This window comes from Marmota flaviventris, chromosome 3, assembly GCF_047511675.1.
Source record: "Marmota flaviventris isolate mMarFla1 chromosome 3, mMarFla1.hap1, whole genome shotgun sequence".
Lineage (NCBI taxonomy): Eukaryota > Metazoa > Chordata > Mammalia > Rodentia > Sciuridae > Marmota > Marmota flaviventris.
This window is the reverse complement of record NC_092500.1, coordinates 63,448,657-63,471,107: the sequence shown is the minus strand read 5'-3', so window position 1 is coordinate 63,471,107 and position 22,451 is coordinate 63,448,657. Positions and strand designations below refer to the sequence as shown.

The following is a 22,451-nucleotide window of genomic DNA, read 5'->3' as shown; positions in this document are numbered from 1 at the left end:
TCCTCTCTCCTCTGCCCACTGCCGTGTGACTTACAGTATCTCTTGTGAAGGAGTAATATGCCTCATTTCGTTGACTTTGGGCTTGGTCATGTTTCGTGTCTTGGCAAATGGAATGGAGCAGATGTGACTCATGTTACAGTCAAGCACCTGAGTTTCCTCTTTTTTTCTCTGCCACGAGAATGGGCATATTGCACATGAAGTTTTCTATTTCTGCCTGGGTCCTGGGATGAGACCTATGGAGCAGAGCTGCAGCCTACGCACAGCCCACATATACCTAAATCGGAGATAAATCTTTGTTGTAAGTCACCGAGATTTGGAGTTGGATTTTATTGCAGCAAAGCTGACTAATAGCCTTGGCTAGATAGTGGCAGATAAAATTTGAAAGGTAGGTTTAAACCAGAGTCTTAAATAGTCTTAAAGAGCATCTTAAATGCTAAGTGAGGTGGAGCCTGCTATGGTGTTTCTCAGAACCGTTTCTCTCTTTAACACAGAGGTGCACCACATTTTCTAATTTCTCATTTCATTGACGTGTTTCTCTTCCCAGATCTGGCCTCTGAAACTTCTCGAGGGAAATCCCTCATGTTCTTTCCTTGGGCGGTTGATGCATATGATCTTAAGTGCAGTGACCTTGAAAGCTACATGTTAAGGATGTTAGAGCTGCTGAGCTGGGGGCATGGTGCATGCCCGTTAACCAGGAGGGATTGTAACAGGAGGATTGTAAGTTCGAGGCTAGACTGGGCAACTTAGCAAGACTCTGTTCCAAAATAAAATTAAAAGGGCTGAGGATGCAGCTGAGGGGGTAGAACACTTGCCTAGAATGTGCCAGGACAAGGCCTTGGTGTGGTGCTGTGGGTAAAAGAGACATGGTTTCTTGAATCCTCACCAGGCACAGAACTGCCCACTCCTCAGGGTCATTATTTTGTACTTCACTTGACCAATATATCAATTTCTAAATTTGGGGCTTATTTTTACAGCAGGTGGTGTTTTCTTAATAAATTTATCAAGTTCAAAGGTTTGAACTTGGGGATGGGGTTGTGGTTCAGTGGTTGAGTGCTTGCCTAGCATGTGTGAGGCACTGGGTTCAATCCTCAGCACCACATAAAAATAAATAAATACACAATTCGATGTTTTTCTTTTTTCTTTCTTTCTTTTTTTTTTTTTTTTTTTGAGGTTTGAACTTAATTCTCATCAGAATGGGAAGTTAGTCACTAATGATTTTTGAGCAGAAGAATAATCCTGTGAGGGCTGGGGCTATAGCTCAGTGGCAGAGTGCTCGCCTAGCAGGTGTGAGGCATTGGGTTCTATCCTTAGCACCACATAAAAATAAACAAATGAAATAAAGGCATTCTGTCCATCTATAACTAAAAAGAAAAATTAAAAAAAATAATCCTGTGAAAGATGGAAGTTATAGGGATCAAATATTTCTGAGTGAGTTTGAAAGATTTGGGGGCTGTCTTTTTTTTTTAGAGTTGAGGAAAACTGACATTTATTTTTTCAGTATTAGGGATTGAACCCAGGGGCCCTTTACCACTGAGCTGTATCCCCAGCCCCCTTGTTTTAAAAAAATGTTCATTTTGAGACAGTTTTATCAAGTTGCCTAGGCTGTCCCTGATCTTATGATCTTTCTGCCTCGGCCTCCCAGCCTGGAATAATATTTGAAGGGCTCTCAGGAACTGTAAAAGGAGTTGCTGAAAAATGAATCCTATTTTCCTGAAAAAAAAATTTTTTTGAGGTGCTGGGGACCAAAGCTGGGATCTCTCACATGCTAGGCAAGTGCCAAAGGCAACAGCCCCAATGACATAGGACTTCACACTAGGCCTACCTCTTCAAGGTTTCACACTCTCAGCATGGCTACTCAGGGACTCAGCTTCCAAGATGTGATCCCTTGGGGACAAACCACGTCCAAGCCATAGCAATGTCTTTAGTTCTTTCTTTATTACTTGGGAGCAACATGTGACCCTTAGATAGTTCATCCACCCATTCATTCATTCATCTTTATTAAATAAATTTGCAAAAAGCATTATGGGTCAACTGTTGGAATCATAGCCAGTGACATTTGTAACTTTCTACATTCTTGAATATGTTCATAGTATTTATAACCAATACTATGAAGTGGATCATATTATTATTGTTATGTAATTTTTATTGATGAAGAAACAAAAGCTCACAAATATTAAATAACTTGGCTGCAGCCATATAGCTAATATGAGATTCAAATCAAGAATTTCTGACTCCCAAGTGCTTTTCTATATCTTCTACATCCATCACAGTCTGAATTCAACAGTGCCTCAGGCCTGTTTTTTTGTTTATTGTCATTTTGGCCTCAGTGTCTCGATTCATGCATCGAGGCAGATGTACCTGCTATAACGGACAACCCCAAGATCGCAATGTCTTCACGCCATAACGAATTCTATTTCATGTAAGCCTGTGTGGATATTTGTGATCAGTGGACTCAAGAATCTAGATCTGTTCATGCTGTGGATCTGCTATCTTAATGATGTGGCTTCAGGTTGCCTGGGTGTCTTCCCACCAGCATCCAAGGAAGAGTTGGCCTGTGGAGAGGGCCCAGCCACCCTTCTGTGTCTTGAAAGTAACACATCACTTCTATTTAGAATCTATTGGTAAGAAACAGCTCTGTGGTCTCTTGTTCCAAAGGCCAACCCCACTCTCTATCCAGTGGGTTGAGCCAACATTTTAGAATTAGAGTTGTTTTGAGAAAAAAGATGCCTCTGGAGAGAAGGCTTTTCAGTGATTCTAATCTGGCCACATACTTGGATCTCTATTTGTCCCTCATGCTTTCCCTTGGAATTTACAGAGCACCAACTCTGTGAACCACGCAGAGAGTCCCTGCTGAAGAACAAACTGGAGCCCAGCCAACCACAGTGCGGGTGAGGCATTGGGCCCCAAGGTGACTGGTCGCTGGAGTGGTCTTCTCCCCTATGGGATAGTGTTATTCGTATAGTTATAGCATTCCTTATTTTCATATTTGATCAATGAAAAGCGATTTTTTTTTTTACCCTGTCTTGTGGTCACAATGTAAGTGGCTGGTTTCCTGAATTAGGCATTTCTGGCAATTTCAAAATACTGCTTTCTAGGAGACTGTGTGGCTGGGCATGTGCCCTCTGCTTCCCTGGTCTCCCCAGTGCTTGGCCTTGGAGGGGGTTGACCTTGGAGCCAGTCACCTTGAGGAGAAAGGACTCATCTGCTGAAGAGAAAGGATCAGAGTAGACAGGCTTAAAAGGGATTTAGGAGCTAGCACAGGCAGGATGTGGGGTCCAAGGAGGGAGAAGCAGGACATTTTGATTTCTGAAGTGTAGGCCATTTTGATGCCTGTAGACATGCAACTAAGAGGAAAAAAACAAAAAACAAAAAACTCCAAAGAACAGTAACTTTCACTTTTTAAAAAATTTGTCACTTAAATTGCCGAATACATGTGACGGGCTCCTTGTCCCATTCTGACAACCTAGAGAGAAGGAAAAAATCATGGCTGATACCAGGTTCCTGGGTTGGTCATCTGAATGGGTGGCAATCCTTCCTGCCTTGGGGACCTGGGAGAAGGAGCCGTTTGGACTGTGCCTGGGGAGGGCTGACATGACGAAATTGGAACTTCTACCTCTGCACAAAGGGGGCTTGGGTACCTCTAAGTCTTCAGCAAGCCGTTCCTTGGGCTGTGGGCCCAATCTTCCTTTCTGTCATTAATTTGCTCTTAAAGGAGAAGATGAAGAATGATTTAGGGCTTTCTGGACCAGGCCTAACTGCAGCGCCATCATGGGAGTGGACATCCGCCACAAGGACCGAAAGGTTTGACCCAAGGAACCCAAGAGCCAGCACATTACCTAAGGCTGTTAGTCAAGTTGTACAGGTTTCTGGCTACACCAGCCAATTCCACTTTCTACCGAGTTGTACTGAAGAGGTTGTTCTTGAGTCTCATCAAAAGGCGACCTTTCTCCTTCTCCTGGATGATCGGGAAGATGAAGCATCTTGGTGGAGAAACCAAAACGGCTGTGGTTGTGGGGACCATAACAGATGAGGACTGTGTTCAGGCGGTGCCCAAACTGAAGGTGTGGGCACTGGGCATAAGCAGCCAAGCGCACAGCCTCATCTTCAAGGCCGTGGGCAAGATCCTCACCTTCGACCAGCTGGCCCTGGATTCCCCCAAGGGCCGTGGCACAGTCCTGAGAGGTGTACGGGCATTTGGTGAGGCTCCCAGGACCCCATACAGCCACACCAAGCCCTATGTCCCTTCCAAGGGCTGGAAATTTAAGCATGCCAGCGACCGGAGGGCCAGCCCTGGCTACAAAAACCAACCCTGGATCTTACTGTTAATACAGAGATTTTGAATTCTGAAGACAAATCAAAACAAAAAGAAGATTTAGAAACCAAAGCTCTGGGGAGAAACAGAGGAGCTAATCATAGATAAAGATTCTGCACATGCGTGTGTGCACATTAGTGCCCAGAGGAGCAGGGTTGGAATGGCAGACCACAGGTGTTCACCCGCATTGTACATCAAACATTTGCTCAGTGATTAGATCACTAGAAATCCATCAAAATCCACGGGGAACCCCCTCCCCGGGTCTTAGCCCCTCTCTCCGTAGAGGAATCATCTTTATCTTCTTTTCTGGTTGCACCCCTATTACCTGGTTGAGATGGTCATAATCGAAAAGAGAATCACTGGGTGGCCCCCCTTTCTCAGCTCATGTTAACTTCCTATGGTGCCTGGGTCGGTGTTGTGCAGGGGGAATGGCTGAGGAGGGGCCACAGGTTGACTTGTGTGGTTTCAGAGGATGTCCTTGTCTCTGTCTATCTGGGTCCCTCTTTCTGTCTCTTTACATTCACAGATTGTGTGGCATTTTGGAGGGTGGAGTGCCTGGGCACCTAGCCTACCACTTCCCACCCCAATCTGGCCCTGGGCACAAGCCACATGGTGCTGGCCATCCGCCTGGCCTCTTGCCCATCTCTTACAGCCTCAGCTGCCAGGCTGGCACAGGGACCAACAGAGCTTGCCCCTGCCCTCCCCCAGTGCTGCTCCTGGCCACGCGGCATAAGCTGCAGTCCGTGGAGGACGACCAGGTGCTTAGCGCGTCTGTGGACAGGGGTGGGGGGCAGGGGGGCCAGGAGTGGCTACTCTGGTGTGAAGATTCCCCACTGGGTCGCAGGTGATGTCTCCTTCCTCTGGGTGCCAGTAAAGCCTGGGAGTGGCTACACTTCATGCCTGTGGGCTGTCCCCAGGGTGGGTGCAGGCAGGGACTCCCGCACTGTGACATGGGCCTGGGTTTGCACAGTAGCACTGAGGTGGACCTGCAGTGAATATTGCCTTTCAGGCCACCCGTGTCTGCGGGTGTGGGTGACACGCGTGAGCCTGAGGTTAGGGTGCAGGCGTGGGCTGCAGCACTGGGCCCTTCAGTCCCCTGGCCTGGACCCGGGCATCTGCTGTAAGGGGCACGGTCCCACCCTGGCTGGGGGAGCTACAAGCCATCATCCTGGGTGGCGGTGCCCCGGCTCTGGGTGTGGACTGGATCTCAGCCCTGGCAGTGAGGGGTGGGCGCGGATGCCCAGTGTGTGAGGATGGTATGTCGGGGGATGCCGGTCATGCCTGTCCTTATACCCATGTGAACTGTATGTTCAAATATGTGAATCCCCTGAAGAGATGTTGGGTGGCGAGGGGGTGGGAAGCCTGAAAAAGATGGAGAATTTATGAGCTGCTTTTGTCAGGAGACAGTCGTAATGAAGAAAATTCAATTTTCTGCAGCTGGGAGAGTCAATATGTTAAATCTCGGAGAAGCTGTGGAGTGACAGCAGAATGGCAAAGTCAATGGGACGTGTGTGGGAGGGAAGCCGTCTATCTGTGTCTGCAGTGGGACCGCCTCCTCTCTGTACCCTTGAACTGAAGCTGGGGGACAGGATGGTACCAGATACTTGAGTTCCTGGAACTGCCCTCCTCTGTCTTTGTCTTCCATGTCAGTGGTCATCTTCTCTTGCTTGCTGCTTGTAGAAAGAAAGGCTGCCCTTTCTCAAGTTCAAGTCTACTCTAGCACCTCTTTTCCAGGAAGTCCTTCTGATAGTCTAACCAGCACTCCCTCTTGCTGCAGTTAATAATTTTATAGTGACTACTTGTACCACAAAGTGGTATAAAAAATTCTTTTTTCTTTCTAACTTTTCATTCTCACATGACTCTCTGTGGCTGGCCTGTCTCCCAGCAAGTTTCAGCTTTCCCCAACCTGTCTTTATATCCTTCTCTCCAGCCTCCTGTTCCCAAAGGCAGTAGCATAGAAAGAGTTTGGGGGGAGGGAAGCTGGGGATTCCTCTGTGAGCCACAGTGTCACCAGGAGCCGTGATTAGCCAAGCTGCTGGCTGTGTAATTGGCGTGTGCCCGCGTCCCAGGGGTCTGGTGTGTTAACAGCGGGTCCCTGTGGTGAGTAACGAGATCGTGCCCATGGCTGGTTGCACACACTAATTAATTAGCGCTTCTCTGGTGTCGAGGAATGAGGAGGAGCTGGGGGAGGTCATGGTGGGGGTGTCTTAAAGCTGGAGGGTGACCTGAGGTCCTGTTGGAATAGGGCATGCAGGCTGGAGTGCAGGACTAGGGGCCAGAGAGTGGAAATCACAGATTCTGGCTGAAGAGAGGGTGGGCTCCCAGCTAAGGGAGGTCTCAGGCCCCATCTTGCAGCATCCCTTCTCCAGGTGGCTTTGAGGGAGGGAGTGGGATGGGCAGGAGACCCCTCAGACTCTTCCCACCTGGTCCCTCACCACACTATGCCCACTTCTCACTCAGGGGCTTCACACTCACCGTGTGCACAGAGCTCCAAAGTGCCTTTGCACCCTTGCCACTTAGTAATCACTGTCTCCCCTTTGCTGCCCACACCGCTATAGACTCCTTAGCCTTGGGTTGACCTTGAGGTTCGGAAGCCTCTTCTGAAACCGGAAATCTGGAACCCAGACATTTGGGAGAAATACTATGAAAAACCTGAAGAAATAGGGGGGAGGGGAGAAGATGGCTAGAGACCTCCCGGATTTCCCACTATCACCATGACCCCTCATAGCAGCAAGAGAGATTAAGGTGCAAGGAGAGGAAGAACTTCCAGCGAGCAGTCAGGCTCTACTTCTTGTTTGCAGAGGTAGAAATCTATGCCTGACACTAGAAGGGATGAGAATGAAAAGGACCCCCAGAAGGAGATGCCCTATCCTTGAGTATTGGGATTTAGCAAGGTGTTGGGGGTGGGCGGGGGGCGGGAGGCAAAACACCGAGAAAACGCGCAGAAAATAAGATGAGACTGCGGCGGCGGGGACTCTTTGGCTTCCATGTGGAGGCTCAGTCCTGTTCCCGCACACGGTAATTGCTAAATTACCCGCCATCTGCTCCGCTCTCCGACATAAATTATCCGCGAGGAGAAAAGACGCAGAGGCGGCGCACTTTTCTTCCTCTCGCCCAAACCCGCGCTAGAAGCTGCGGGGGAGTCAGCCTTCCAGCCTGGGAGGTGTGTCGTGGTGGGGGGACACAACCTCGGGGGCACAATAGTTGCCTGTGTCCTCCCCTAAAGGGCAGTGGCTTAGGGGAGGCCGGGATGTCCGGCCTCCGGAGGTCCCCGGGCTGCCCAGGCGGACCCCTGGGAACCGGGGCGGGGGCGAGCTGTGCGCTGGGCCCGGCGTCCCGAGGCCACTCGGAGGGAGGCGGGGCTCGCCGTGGTGGGCGGGGCTTCCCAGGTGGGACCCAGTTGCCGAGCCAGGTTTTTGCCCCTTCACCCCCTTCCTTCCCTCTCCCGGCTGCCCACCACTTGGCTTGTGGTGTGGTGTCCCCAGATCTCCTGTCGCCATCCCCCATCCCAGAAGGAAGAAGGGTGGTGGGCAGGCGGAGGGCGCGCAGGAGAGGGGCTGGTCTCCTTCCTATCATTTTGCTCCAAGCCTCCCTCCCCCCCCCCCCCCCCCCCCCCCCGGGATCTAGGTTTTGGAGGGCGGGAGAGGTGCGAAGGCGGGTGTGGGAGAAATGACTTGAAAAGGGGCAGGAATGGCAGGGTGCCGCGGGCTGGAAGGCGGAGGTAACGGGAGGTGGACCCCTGGGAGATGAGGTGTCAGGACACGTGGGGCAGAAGCTGGCGGGGAGTGGGGCGGGGGCGCAGGTCTGCAGTCCTTCCCCTGTCGCTTGGGAGGCTGAGGCAGGAAGGTCGCAAGTTCAAAGCCAGCCTCAGCAAGGCCCTGTTTCAAAAAAAAAAAAAAAAAAAGAAAGAAAGAAAAGAAAAATAGGCGAGAGGGGTGGAAAGTTGTCTGAGCAGCCACGGGCAGCGCGGAGAGGTGGAGAGCCAGGATGTGGGCAATGCTAGATGGAGACTCAGAGATGCAGGTGGTTGGGTATCTGGATGGAACTGGAGGAGGGCCCGAGGGGTGGGATGAGACGACAAGATGCTCTGCAGCCACTCAGGCCCTGGGAGGAACCCAGGGAGCAAAGGCCCTGGCAGGGAGAGCAAGGGCGTTTGTGGGTCTTTGGAGGGTCCCAGGAAGGTGGTCCATCACCACTTCCGGCTTTGAGACCGAAGTTGACTCTTGCAGGGAGCGGAGGGGCCGCCTGGGCGGCAGGAGTCGGGCCCCAGCCCTCCCAGCTCCAGGCACCTGCAGGGGTGTGCCCATCGGGCGGGGCGGGCTGTGCCATTCCCAGCTCTGAGCGCAGGAGCTAGTGGGGTTTCTTCGGAGCGATTGTTTAGTATTCATGGGGCGACGCAATCTCTCCCACATCTGCTTAGCACAGCAAGTCCTGTCATATAACTGTCTCCCTCACTGTCTGTCCATAAAGAATGTCTCGGAATTGGTGTAATTCAGAGAAATTAATGACGACTTTCCGCGGGACGGCTCCCTGGGGGATGATTAACACTTCATCGTCCATCTGATGCGCGGGGCCCAGCGCTCCATCGCGAACATTTGGGCCGTGGCCAGCCGCATTAAAGGTTATTACGGAAAACGCGACCTGCAAACGGGCGAGAGGCATGATGGACCAGGAGGGGCGGGGGCCGAGGGCGGGGGAGTCAGATGGAGCAGGCCAAGTCCGAGATCAAGTTTCCCCGAGGTGTGCGCACCTGGGGGGTCCGAGGCGCAGGAGATGGGTTTTTGTGTGAGCAACTGCAGGGCTGGGAGGTTGTTGGGGAGCTGCTGTGCCCAGACCTCCACCGCAGAGGCTAGGGAAGGGAGTGGGGTCCTTTTTCATGGGTGGGCACATTGCTGATGGAGGCTTTCCTTGTCTTTTAATCCTCACAACGTTGTTGGGTAAGTTTCATTCACCCCACCTTACAGTTACGTAACAGGTTCAGCGAGGTATGCAATGGGCCCAAGTTAGCACAGCTTGTTAAGAGACAAAGGCAGGATTTGAACTCAGATCCTTGATTCCTAAGCTCTTGCTTTTTCCATCACACCATGGGGCAGATGGTTAGACTCTTTTAGGTGTCATCCTCACCTTCCTGCACAGGGGAGGGTGGATGAGCATGCGCAAATGTTCACTTTATGAATGAATAGAGTTCTCTTTGCAGGTTCCACTACCATGGTCTGGTCCAGAGACTCTGGTGGCAGGAAAGGAGATACAGCAGAGAGGCTCCCATTTGGACCAGGAAACTGGAAATAAGTTCCCTATGGGTTTACCTCTGCCTGGACATTCTAAGCCTCTAGAATCTAGAGGACTGGAGTCTGTCCGTAGTTAGCAGAAAGGGATAGAGGAGGGTGTGGACAAATGATGAGTGTAAATTTGTGTGTATACTTATAAATGGATGAATTTATGAGTATATGCTTGGGCTGTATGTCTGTGAGGATGTATGTGATGTATGTGTGCCTGGGTGTGTATTTGGAGCATATGTGTCTGTGTGTATCCATATGTGTGCAGGTGCATGTGTGCATACGTGTCTTGGAGGACCCTGAAGATTCAACAGAAGTTCTCTGCGATTTGTTCAAACGGCTAGCACGTTCCAGGATGTGGCGTTAGGGCCCGGGGGTGGGGTCGTGGTGGAAGGTCAGGAGGGAAAGGCTATTTCTGCTTGGGGTGGAGGAGATTTGGGAAACCTGAGCAGTGGGTGCCTTTGCCCTGCCAAGTCCAAGGGGATGGCATTAAGGTCCCAGGTCTGAGGCTGAGTGGGGACTTGGATTGGAAGTGCTCAGAGGCCCTGCTCTGACCAGGGAGGGTGTGCAGAGGGGAGGGAGATTGCACATGGCCAGTTTAGGTTAGGTCTACTCTCCTCTGCCCCCACTCCATAGGTTTTAGGGATTACCTTCTATTTAGCCTGCAGTGTGTGTGTGTGGTACTAGGGATTGAAACCAGGGGTACAGAACCACTGAGCTATATATACCCCAGTCCTTTTTTATTTTTAGTTTGAAATGGACTCACTAAATTGTTGAGGCTGGCCCTGAACTTGCCAACCTCCTTCCTCAGTCTCCTGAGTTGCTAGAATTACAGGCATGGGCCGTGGCACCTGCCTAACCTGTAATTCTTAACTCTAGGCCCACAGCACTCTGTCTTATGTGGGGAGTACTCAGAAGTCTTTGCATGTAACCTTCTGACTCTGGGAACCCTTGCCACAGAGAAAACGTCTATCATCACTAACTACCAAGAGGCCTCTACAATTTCTCTCTTGGAGCCTCTAATAGGGTCATGTCTGTCTTCTCGTGGACTTACACACAAGTTGAGGTTTTCAGGCCACTTGTGCTGGGAAGTTCTTCCATGAGTCTAACTTCAAATCCTCTTTTATAATTGATGCCAAACAGGCCCAGCCTAAGTTGGTGAAATTGGAAACTTACGCTCACCCCTCCTCCTGTCTCCAGCAGTGGAGTAGTTTCTGACTGAGGAGTGGATCTGGAGTATAGTGACACTGAGAGAGAGCACAGCAGTGAACGCTGGTGGGTCACAGATGGCTCAAACTGTTCTTTGGGAGGAGGGCAGTCATGAGCAGCTCAGTCTCAGGGAGTGGAGTCAGAGCCCAGCCCTCTTTACAGACAGGAGCCAGTCCTCAGGGGTGGGAAGACTTACCCTGTATCTGCTCCGTGGCTGCCATTGGCAGGCCTCGGGGTCCTCTTGTGACCCATTTGGAGGACCCTAGATTTGGTTCTCCTGGCTTTCTGGGGGTGGCGGGGAGGAGGAGGAATGCGTGGGACACACTGGACAGCCGGGCGGCCCCTTCCTCGTGGAGAGGCCTGCAGTGACCCCTCCCTGGAGGGCCTGTAGGTCTCCCCCCCACTCCTGCTCCCTTCCACCCCCACCTTCCTCTGCAATCTCCCTCAGATTGGCCCCTTAGCTCTCTCCGGGCATCCGCCCCTGTGTTCAGTCCTCTCTGTCCCCCTAGCCTCAGACGGTCCTCTGCAGCTTGCACCGTCTCTCTCCCTTTCCTTCAGACCCACCCTTCAGCCCTATACAATATTGTCCTGTGCTCTCCTCCTCCGGGGTGCCCTCCTTGATTAACCCTCCTATTCAGGATCCCCAACGCTCCCTTTCCTTCTTCTCTCCCCTCCTCCACCTGCTCCTCTTCTTCTTCTTGGGATTGAACCCAGGTGCACTCTACCATCAAGCCAGGATCTTGTCAAGTTGCTGAGGCTGGCCTTGAACTTGTGACCCCAGAGTGGCTGGGATGGGGACATAGGCATGAGCAGCGCCCATCTCAAACTTTTCTTTTTTAAACCAGTGCCAAGGTGCCCGAGGCCTCTTCTTGTTTTTCCTTGCTGGCTCTGGGCCTTGTCCCTGCCCCCTTCATGCTGGTCTGGTCCCACCCCAGGAGCAGGACAGTGTTGATTCCCGCGAGGCTCGGCCTCCTTGCCTCTTGGGCCTCTGCAGGCCCCCTCCGTCGCCCCAGGCAGCCCAGGACTGCAGAGGAGAACTGAGGAACGTGTCCCCTTTTCCTCTTTGCTGGGAATGGCGGTGGTAACTGGCTGTCCTCCTACAGAGGGAGGAGGTGACAGAGATCTCGTCCTCACGTTTGCTTCGGGTTTAAGCCTTTACCCCTGGTTCCTGGCGCTCCCTCTGTCTGGCTGCCTCTGCTGGCCTATGTTCTGCACTGGCGCCCGGGGTCCCTGGCCGTGGGCTGGGGTCTGCAGCGGCAGCTTGGGCTTCTCGCTGCCCCTGCCCACCTGCTAGAGCCCTGCGCCTCCCTCAGGTTCTTTCTCAGGCTTCCCTCCGCCCGCCTTTTCCTTCTCCCGCTCAGTCTCCAGCCAGCCCAGCCAGCCCCCAGGCCTGAGTGCTTCCAGAATACACCCCATCAAGGTTGGGCCCTGCCTGGGTGAAGTGGAGATCCGGTGAAGGCCAGGGTCCTGGCTCTGGGGAAGCACCAGGCCCAGCTCAGAACCTATCGATGTGTTGACTGCCACCTTGTGGTGGTTCCTGAGAACTGCAAGCCTGGGGTCCTGGTGCCTAGAGGGGAACCTTCTAGAAAGGGAGAAAGGGCAAAAGGGATGGTGACAGAGGTGTGTATTGTGAGGGTAGCGGGCCTCAGACTTCCTAACCAACACTGGAGATCTCCTCAGTGAACCTCTGAATTCCTAATTGGCAGGGGAGTAGAAGCCTGGGAGGAAAGCCAAGTAGCAAGGACACCTCTAGATGGAGCAAGATAATTGAAACTCTGTCCTCAGAGTCTCAAACAGATTGTTGTAATCCTCCCTCCCGAAAAAGAAACCCTAAGAAGGAGAGAGTCTGAGGCTGAAGTAGGAGGAGTTGAGGTCTGACCTGCAGAAGAACTTCCCAAGGAAGTCCTCAAGTGCATTTGGAGTTTATTGCTTCTGACAGCTGCAGTTTTTTCAAAGCTGACCCCCATCCCGTCAGTGAGTCCCCACTCCCTCTAGCCTCCTTAATCTCACCACGCTTAGTTCATTGGGCCTATTCAGAAAACTCCAGGTTCCTTAGCCTTCCTACTCCAATTTGGGTTGTACCTATGACCAAAATGTTGATCTGGGAATTCGCTTCTCTGGTCCAACTTCAGTGCTTCCTGCTGCACTAAAAACAGAGAGAACTGCCATATATTTAGCAGAACTGTTGGCACCTCAAAAAGTGGGGAAGATTCTGAGGGAGGGCAGCTTGGTCTCAGCTGCTCTTCCCCCACCTCCTTGGATCCTTGGATATGAGAGGAGGATGGGACAAAGTGATCCACTGGACAGTTGTTCTACTTGGGCTTCAGGATTGACAGGTGCTGGGTTCCTCTTGAGTTCCAATCATGGGCCTTGTTATTGCCTTCTGTGGAGTGGGTACTGCGGGGAGGAAAGAGAGAGGTCTTTGTCCCTTGCAGCCTGAGTCCCTCTGATCTTTAGAGTTCCTTTTCTCTACCTAAATCCCAGGGCCCCTGAGGTTCTCAGGAATTCTTGAAGTTTCTGATTTCCCTGCGCCTCCACTCTGCCCACGCCCACCCCAGTCCTTCCTGCCATTCTCGCAGCTCCCCCTGGTACTTCTTGGAGATTCTGGCCAGAAGCCCTGGCTCTCAGGCCCTGCACCCCCCTCGGAGGTGTTGTTCCTCCCCTGCCTCATTTGCTGCCGCTGACCTTATTGAGTTAAATTAAAAAGCAATGTTCTGTGTGCGGCTCCAGCCCCGTGGAGCTTGACTCTGGGAAGACGAAGACAATTACCGGCCCCTCCATCTCCCTCTCGTCTGGCTGCCTTATAATTTTTTCCCCCGCTGCCTGGTATGCAACATTTATGTTTTTAATAACACCAGAATGGTTTTGACCTTGGGAATTCATAGCAGAATGGGCACTGTGAGAAGCCCCAGCGTGATGGGCGTTTGTCTGAGCCCTTTGCAGGGAGGAGGCTCTCTGGTGCCTCCTGGATTCTGGGCAAGGTGTGTGGGACAGGTGGGGGGCCTCCTGGGGGGGGTAGGGGAAAACCTCAAAGCCCAGAGTGGACCCAGAGATGCATGGGGAGGAGGAGGGGAAGGGCAGGGTGGAAGTTAAAAGGTATTTGAGAGGTTGGGAGGGGTGGTAGGGAGGAGGCACATGTGGGTGCTGCTGTGGGGAAGGGGCAGTGTGTGACCCACCTGTGTGCACATGTTCAGTCCATCAGCCCGAAATTCACACACATGCCCACAGCCACACTGGGCTCCATTTTTTTCCCTCAGTTTCTCTCACCTCATCTCCAGCTCTCTGGCTCCAGGTGAGGACCAGCCAGAGGACTGAGGTCACACCCAAAGTAGAACTTCCCAGTGGGGGGTGCAGGGTGCAGGAAGCAGGGCTAGAGCCCCCACCCAGACCCCTCCTCCTCCTCCTCTCTTTGTTCCCTTCCCCTGGCCAGGTTGGCTTTTGAGGTTAGGGGAGGGCCAGGGCAAGAAGGACCTGGAGGCAGAGCAGGTAGAAGTGGAGGGACTGGAGGAACAGAAGCCGTGAAGGAAATGGGAGAGAGCGCCTCTGGGAAGAGAGAGTTGGGACCCTGCTGGGCCCCCTACTCCCTCTGTGAAGGGCTGTGGCAAGAGGGACCAAGCTTAGAACTAGGAAGGGACTTCTCTGTCTCCAGCTTCAAGGAGCCTCTGGAAATACAGTGAAAAGCACAAATTATAAATGAAGACATGTTCCTCTTGCAGTTCAGGAAACAGCCAGAGAGGGATGCGGGTGTGTGTGGGGGGCACACCACGAGGTGTCTCTGGTGTGCATCTTCGTGCTCTGGGTGAACAGTCCTGTGTGCACCGGTTACATATGTAAGCATGGGGACCGGTGTGGCTTGACATCAGGATTTCTGAATGGTTGGGGCCTGTGGAGGGTGGGTTTATTTAGGGAGCAGTTAGACCCTTGCTCTGAGAATCAAGAAAATCTGGGTTCTGGTTCTGGTTCCATTTATCAGCTGGGACCCTAGGGAACGTCACCTCTTTGAGTCTGGGTGTCATTTTCTGCACTGGGAGGGATAAGCTACAACTTCTGCGTCAGGGGTTCCATGGCTGGGGGAACAGGAAATGGAAGTGGGAGAGGACAGAGGCAGGTGATAAGATCTTGGGGGCAAAGGAGTCTGAGAAGGGTGGAGAGCAGTGTAAGAAGGATTTCCCGAATTCGTGGGTTCTTGCCTGGGCAGCCTAGTGTGGCTTTGCCCCATCCCAAGGAGCATCCAGGGCCTGTGCCTGGTTGGGCAGGGAGCTCTGTTCTCTGCCGCCCTCCTGTGGCCGCCCAGCCCTTCGCAGGTCCTGTGGAGAAGACTCTGCTTATCTACAGAGCTGCGTCCCTCGCCCCCTGGTGGAAAATTTCGTGTATTACAAGAAGCGATCTTAGGTTTCCAAACACATCTTTTTCCAACCGTGTCCCTATTTTCTGGAAGCATCCATGACTTCTTACAGCTGTGAAGGTCTTCCTGAGATGTAACTGTCTGTACTTTCCCCTAAAGTTTTAAGTTCTGGGTTTGGAGAGTGCTCTGCGGAGACAAGGGGCTGAATGAGTCTGGGCATTCTCTTCTTCCTCCTTGAGTTCATCCATAACCTCAGCTTCTTAGGCTTTCTGGGAATTTTCAAAGATAGAAGTCGGGTTCCAGTGACATTCCTGGAGAAAATGGGTCTGGTGCAGACCAGGCATTATGTGTCTGGGCTTCCTCGAAGTCACACCTGAGCTCAGTCCATCAGCTCAGTCCAACAGGGAGATGAATTGGCAGGAGCCAGGAGGCAAGAGACAGGGATGATGGAGGGAGATGGCATATTTGACAGATGCTGACAGGGCTCGTTATTTGCTAGCTCTGGAATCTCCTCCCACCCACCAGGCTGCCCTTGGCCCTCCCCTCCTAGCACTCAATGCTCATTAATGACTGTCTGTCTTTGGGGGAGAAACCAGTGGCCAGGCTGCTCTGAGGGTGGGCAAGAGGAGGGAGAGAAAGAAGCAGCAACACCAGGCAGATGATGGAGGAGAAGTGGTTGGCATGACTGGGATCTGAAGCTGGGTCCAGTGATCACTGGGGTGGCTGGAAGGCTTGGAGGGGGAAATTGTCCAAGGGGGCGGATCCTCAGGTGCTGGTGGGGAGTGGGTGTGGGACAGGGAGACATATTTAAAGGGATTGAGTTTCACTGATTCTGAGAGAACTGGTGAAATAGGAGCCAGCAACTTTAATGAGGGCTTCCTATGGACAGGGAAAGTTTCTGTGTGCTCTGAGGGGATAGAAGAGAGGCAAGCACTACCTTTCCTGTTCACCCTCCGGTATTTTAAGGCCCAGGACTTGTTACTCCAGGGAGTGTCTGAGGGGTGAAAGGAGCATACTCTATCCTCAGATGCTCCCTGCTCCCCACCGTGCCAGTATGGAACCCCCGGCGTCGTGCACGCTGGGTACCTGCTCTTCCGCTGAGCCACATCCCCAGCCCTCAGATCCTTTTCAATTCTTCACACAACCCCCTTTGGCAAAGCACCTCCAGTCCATGGCCATCTCTCCTCGTTTCTTTTAGAATGTAGAGACCTGGGGGGAGGAAGGGGACCCTCGGGTGTCCCAGAATTAAGTGACTTCCACTGGAAGAACTAGGGTGATGGGGGTAAGTCATGCTACCCTGAGCGGCCAGGGTGGCGCGCAGGGAGGGGTGCGGCGGAGATGCTGGGAGACGAGAGAATGCTGCAGTCGGAGCCCGCGCTGCATCCTAATCAGCGCTGCGGAGGCTGCGCTGCGCCGCCGTCAATCTTCCACACAAAGGGCCGCCCGCCCCTTCCCCGTCGCAGCCCTCTGCGCCAGCCTCCCCACTCCATCCCCAGATCGGAGGGGCAGTGCAGAGTGGCAAAAAAGGGGTGAGACGGACACGCGGACAGGGACACATGGACACCCCCAATATAGTCAAGCCAGGACCGACAGAGTGGGACCAAAAGGCCAAATGGGACCCAGCACCTGTAGGGTAGAGGGATGGACACAGAGTGTACAGAGACAGGCTCTGGTAGAGTGGAAAAGGAGAGGTAGAACCCAGACAAGAGAGCAAAGGCGGGAAGATTGAAAACAGACACAAAGACGGGGGCCAGAGACCCCACACCGCAGAAACAGACATGGACTTGGTGACCTGAGAAGGACCCCGGTGTGTGGGGGGGAGTTGAGAGCCATGGACCCAGAAGCAGACACACCAATCCAGGGCCTGGGTTGATCAGTGTACACACAGACAGATGGAGACTGGGAGAAGATGGGACCAGGGGAGAGAGGAAATAAGAAGAGGGAGGCAGTAAGGAGGAGTAGGCAGACTGCAGAGAGGGCTCTGCTGGCTTCCCACGACCTGGGACTCCTGTGGGAGGAGATGCGCCTGTGGGTGGGTGGGAGTGTGGCTGCAAGAACGCAGCAATTCAGAGCTCTGTTCAAAATGCCAGAATCATCGGGTGCTGAAATAGGCTTCCACACCCCCTCCCTCTGCAGTGAGAGAACAATTATAGTGGGGCATGGAGGACAGAACAGAAGAAAAGGTGGAAGTTAGAGAAAGGATGAGAAAAGAAAGGGGAAGGCAGAGCCCCGCCCGCCCCCCCCTAGCAGACTAGGGCTGGGAATGTCGCTCAGTGGTAGAGCACTTGCCTAGCAGGGAGGAAGCCGTGGGTTCAGTCCCAACACACACACACACACACACACACACACACACACACGGAAAGAAAAGGGAGTAGAGAAACTGACAGTGGAGAAATAAATATGATGGAGGCAAGGAGTGTGTGGGTGAAAGGCAGGGAGGGAGAGGGTGTGAAGGGCCTGGAGAGGTGGCCACTGAAGGAGGATACACCAAGGTAATGGGGAATGGGGAGGGAGAGCAGGCAGGAACCTAACTCCCCAAAGAGAATGGGCTGGGTCAGGATTAAAGAGCCCTGCAGTGAATCCGGGAGGCAGTCAATGAGTGTTTTTTTTTTTTTTTTAGGGTGACCTTGTCTTTTTTTTTTTTTTTTTTTTTTTTTTTGTACAAAGAATCTGTTCCAAAGCATGCCATCTCCTTGAAAGTAGCACTTTTAGCTGCTGCTGCTGCTGCTGCCTGGGTCATTCGTGGCAATTCCTCTTTGGGGATCACTTTTAAAGCCTGTGATACAGCATTGAGCATTCTCACCAGAGGCAAATTTTTATCCTTAAGGGTGGATCTAATTTTTGAAAACAGCCAAGTGTTGTTAGGAATCAAGGCTGGAGAATAAGGTGAGGATCCAGCTGGGGAACAATATTTCCAGTTAAGAACAAGGTGAATGTGGGAAGACAAGGTGGAAGGTGTGCCTTCCTCCAAAGTGTGTCTGAAAGGCCACACTGAAGGAGACCCTTGCAGGATGTGACAAAAGGAGACCTTCCAGACACTGCTAGAGGCCCAGTTACATTTGTTTGTTAAAATAGGGCACTTATGCCCCCAGGAGCATTCACAGCCTGGCATTCTGAGAGGTGAGACCTGGTATTTGAGTACTTGGTCACAAATGGTCCTGCCCTTGGGGAGCTCATTACCCTGCCCCCCTCCCCTACAACATAGTGCAAAGGAGTGCAAAGTAACCTGGTGACACACCACAGCACAGACAGAAAATGCAAATGATTCTTGGCAAATTCAGAACCAGAGGCTGTTAGTTCTCAGGGCAGGTGCCTGGAGGAGGGAAGTTGTGTGGGGATGTGGAAGGAGAAACCCATCAGGCCATGGAATGGAGTGAAGAAGAGGATGCCTCTCTCTGATGGTTCTGAGGCAGGACGAACAGACCATAAGCGAGGCTGGGACAGTTTTTCTGTCCTTGAATAAAGAGTTGGATTCAGCAGCCAGTATAAACGGGAATGAGTAGGGGGGCAGGTTTGGAAGGCAGGTTGGGTGATGTGGGTAAGCTATGAAAGAAATCAGGGCCTACTGGAGGGTACACTGACCCTGTGTCAAGACAGCGTGTGTACACAACTGTCTGGATAGGCGTGCACTCAAGTTTGTGTGTGTTTGTGTTGTGTGTGTGTGTGTGTGTGCGCGCGCGCGCGCATAGGAGCATGTACGTCCAAGTGGCTTTGTGCCATGTGGCTTTGTGCCCCAGGCTCTTGTCTTTCCATCTGTGTGTTATTGGCATGTGGCTATGTCTGAGTGTTCATTTGTATGTTTCCATGTGGTAAGATGTGAATGGTATCTCCTTTGATTTTGGGGCGTTTTATCTGTCTAAATCAGATGAAGGGCAGCGTGTGTGTTGCATGCGTGTGTGCGTATGTGCAAGCGTGCGCGCTCGCGTGCTCAAGTCTGTAGGAGTGGGGCCGGCGGGGAGCCCTGGCTGCCCAACCATCGCCGTCTGTCTCTCTCCCTCCACTGGCTCCATCTGCCCTCGGAGCGGTCTTGACAAGGAGGCAAACAGCAAAATGGCAAACAGTTACAGCCAGAGAGACCAGAAACATTGTTAAGCCCCGCGCAGACTCCCCTGCGGGGGAGAAACAGTCATAAACAGCCAGAGGGAGGGAGAGAGAGTACTGCGCACACAGGCTGCTCTGCGTACGCGTTCCATAGAGCAGGTGCGCTACCGCGCAGATACCGTCCCTGGCACACAGGCCTCCGAAAGCACCGGGCGCGCACAGTTCCTGTCCTCCCTCCCCTGCTCCTCTCCCAGCCCTGCGGTCCTTCCTTCCTTCACCTCCAAGCGCCTGCGGGACTTTGGGGCGCTGGGGCCGAGGACTCTCACTGGACCTCGGAGCCAGTCGCCGATGTCTAGTGGCTCCTTTGGCCGTGGAAGGGTGTGTGTGCGCCGGGTGTCCCTCCTTCACTCCTTCCCCAGCCCCGCCACCTCTCACCCCCCTTCCAGCCCGCGGCAGTTTCCGAAATCGCCCGGCGGCCCAGAATTCATTAGCGGGGGGCGGATGTAAACGCAGCGCGGTGGAACGTTTTAATTAGGCCTGAACAATAAACAAGCTAAACGAGGCGCGCAGGGCTCCCTGGCGGGCCCTCAGCCTCCTCCGCGCGGCGCGGACTCATTACGGCTGCAGCCAATTTCATGCCAGAGCCGAGCACCGGCCGTGCGGGCCGAAGTGGGGGCGGGGGCGCGATCGGGGTCCACGGGGCGCGGAGCGGGGGCGTCCGGGGCGAGCGCAGCGCCACCCTGATGGCGAGAAGGGGCTAGTGCCCGCCCCGCGGGGGGCCGCTGCTCCCCGACTTCGCCACCATCCATCTGCCTTTCTCAGTGTCCTTGAGATGAAGGTCCCTGCCCACACCGGAGCGGCCAGAATGAGCTACCTTTCTTTTTAGGGTCTCACTCCCTCTCCCTCTTTTCCTCTCCCTTCTCTGCACCCTCCCTCCCATTGCGGCAGATTCCTGCTCCCGCTCTTTCCTTTCCGCCTTTCACCCTCGTTTTCTTTTTGCCGCAGTCTCCATGTCTCTTCCACCGGGTCTCTTTCTCCCTTCCCTCCGTTTTCAGACTTTTCGCTCGGTGCCACCAGCCATTGCCTCACTATTTGCACACTCTAGCTCGGGTCTTTGGCGTCGCTGCCCCGCCGGCTCCTTTCAAGCCCGCGTGGCCTGCTTTCTATGTCAGGATGTGCCCTGCCTTAGTCTCCCTCCTGCTCTCTCTTTCTGCCCGGATTCTTTCTTTGGCCCTATAGCCCTAGGTTTCAGGTGCGGTCCCTGGGCTTTGCCCTCGCCTCCTACCAGTTGGGGTGTCTTCTGGACCCATCAAACCCGCGAATTTGTTAGGCTTGTTTCTTTCCCTTCTTGTTGAAAAGATGCAGACATTTTTTTTTCTTTTCTGGCTCTAAGTAGCAGTGGATCTTGGGCTTGGGTTGAACTAGAATCCTAGCCCTGTTCCTCACTATGTGGCCTCTTAACCTGGGCTTGCCCACTTGTAAAATGTGGGACATAATTTTAGGTGCTTCATGGGACTGTTGTGAGAATAAGCGCTGCAATGATGAATGTAATGTGCTTGGCACTTATCATGTGCTCTTATTAGTCTCTGCCCCTTGTACCTTCCTTGGTCTGCTCCACCCTCTACCTAGCCTGCAACCCGCCCCCCCAAGGAGAGGGGAACCAATGCCATAGACTTTATAGGCCTCAAAAGATAGAATATCACACGGTTCTAATCAATGGTCTAAGTTCTGATCATAAGAAATGCTGGTGAGTGCAACACCGAAGGATGGGATTGGATTGAACCACAGAACAAAAGAAACCGTGTGGATTGGTATGCTGAACTGCACAAAGCAAAGCAAACCCAGGGACTGTGGCATGCTTGGAATCCAATCTGCATGTTACAGTATCACCTGTCCCCACCTTAGTGATGCAGTCATGGAATTGTATCCTCTTGGAGGCTGCAGGAGGTCTGGGAGTCCAGCTTCCCAATACTCCTAAACTCTCAGACCCTCAGAGTCCCCTCCATGATAGGAGCGCCCGAGCATGAATGCACATGCATGTGCACATACACAAGTGCTTTGACATTTCTTAAGGAAAGCAGTGCAGCACAGGAGATCAGTTAGGCTGCCTATCTCCCTGACACTTAAACCACACAGGGCCAAGTGTCTTGAAGTCTATCCTTGCTTGAGTATCTTTCCTTGGTTCCCTTCTCACTCCTAAATAGCAGAATCAGTCACACACTTTACACAGAGAGGTCTGTGTGCTTCCCATTGTGCTGGCACTGAGGGGAGAAGCAGAGGGAGGAGATGAGCCCTGTCCTTCAAATTCTGGGCAGAAGGCATGGTGAGGCTAGTACCCAAGATGGACTGAGAGAGGCCCAGAGCTCTGGCACTCCCTCAGCAAAGGTTTATGAGTTGTGTTGGTCAGAAGCAACTGGACCAAGCTCTGTGACTCTTATCAGGGAGACTGGGAGGACCAAAAGAGGGAAGATGGAGGAAGTCCAGGAGGCTTCCTAGAAGGTAGGGAGAATGGTAGTCATTTAGTGAGCAAAGAGAAGCAAAATCTAGAGAGGACAGATGAGTTAGAGCTCTCAGAAAAAGTGCATTAACATGGGGGTAGGGAAATGCCAGTGTAAACCTTGGTGCAGGCTTGTCGATGTGTGTGTGCTGGGAAGGCAGAGGGGTAGAGGAGGCAGGATTTGGGAGGTTTGTTGGACTACAGGAGAGAGCTTTGGTTGGGATGCTCTGGAGAACTCCTGTGATGGGGTGGAAATAGTGGTGAAGGTCTGGGGCAGCAGCATAAAACATCCCACTGTTGAAACTCTACAGTGACCCCGGGCTGAATGGGCAAGGTGCTGGGAAGCCAGGCTGACTTCCCTGGCCCTGATGTGTCCTCGCATTGTGAGGATGAATGAGCCTGGATTTCATGGGCTAGTGAACCATGGCTGGGTGGAGACAGCTGCTCAGGCTATGAAATGTAGAGATGGGGATAGACTGAGGGCTTTGAGACTCTAGCCTGGCTTTATTTCTTTCATGGAATAAGTTATGCATTTTAAAGCTAAAAACCTTTAATAAATGATCTGGTTTAGCTTTCCACTTTCAAAAGGCAAGATACTGCTTCTCCATTTCACACATGCCTAGATAAGTTAACCAGCCTGACAGAGGTCTCCTGGGCAGAACATGCTGAAAAGTGTACCAGGAGGCAGGTTACCTTCCTGGGGAGGGGGTTAATCCCTCTCTTTCTGCAGCTAGGTTCCAAAACCTGGCTGCTTCTCAGAGCAGAATTCTC

General features: G+C 52.6%; 1 pseudogene; it reads left to right on the top strand.

The window, feature by feature from the left end:
- Positions 1–3,768: 3,768 nt before the first annotated feature.
- Positions 3,769–4,340, top strand: LOC114103853 (large ribosomal subunit protein eL18-like; annotated as a pseudogene).
- Positions 4,341–22,451: the final 18,111 nt, after the last annotated feature.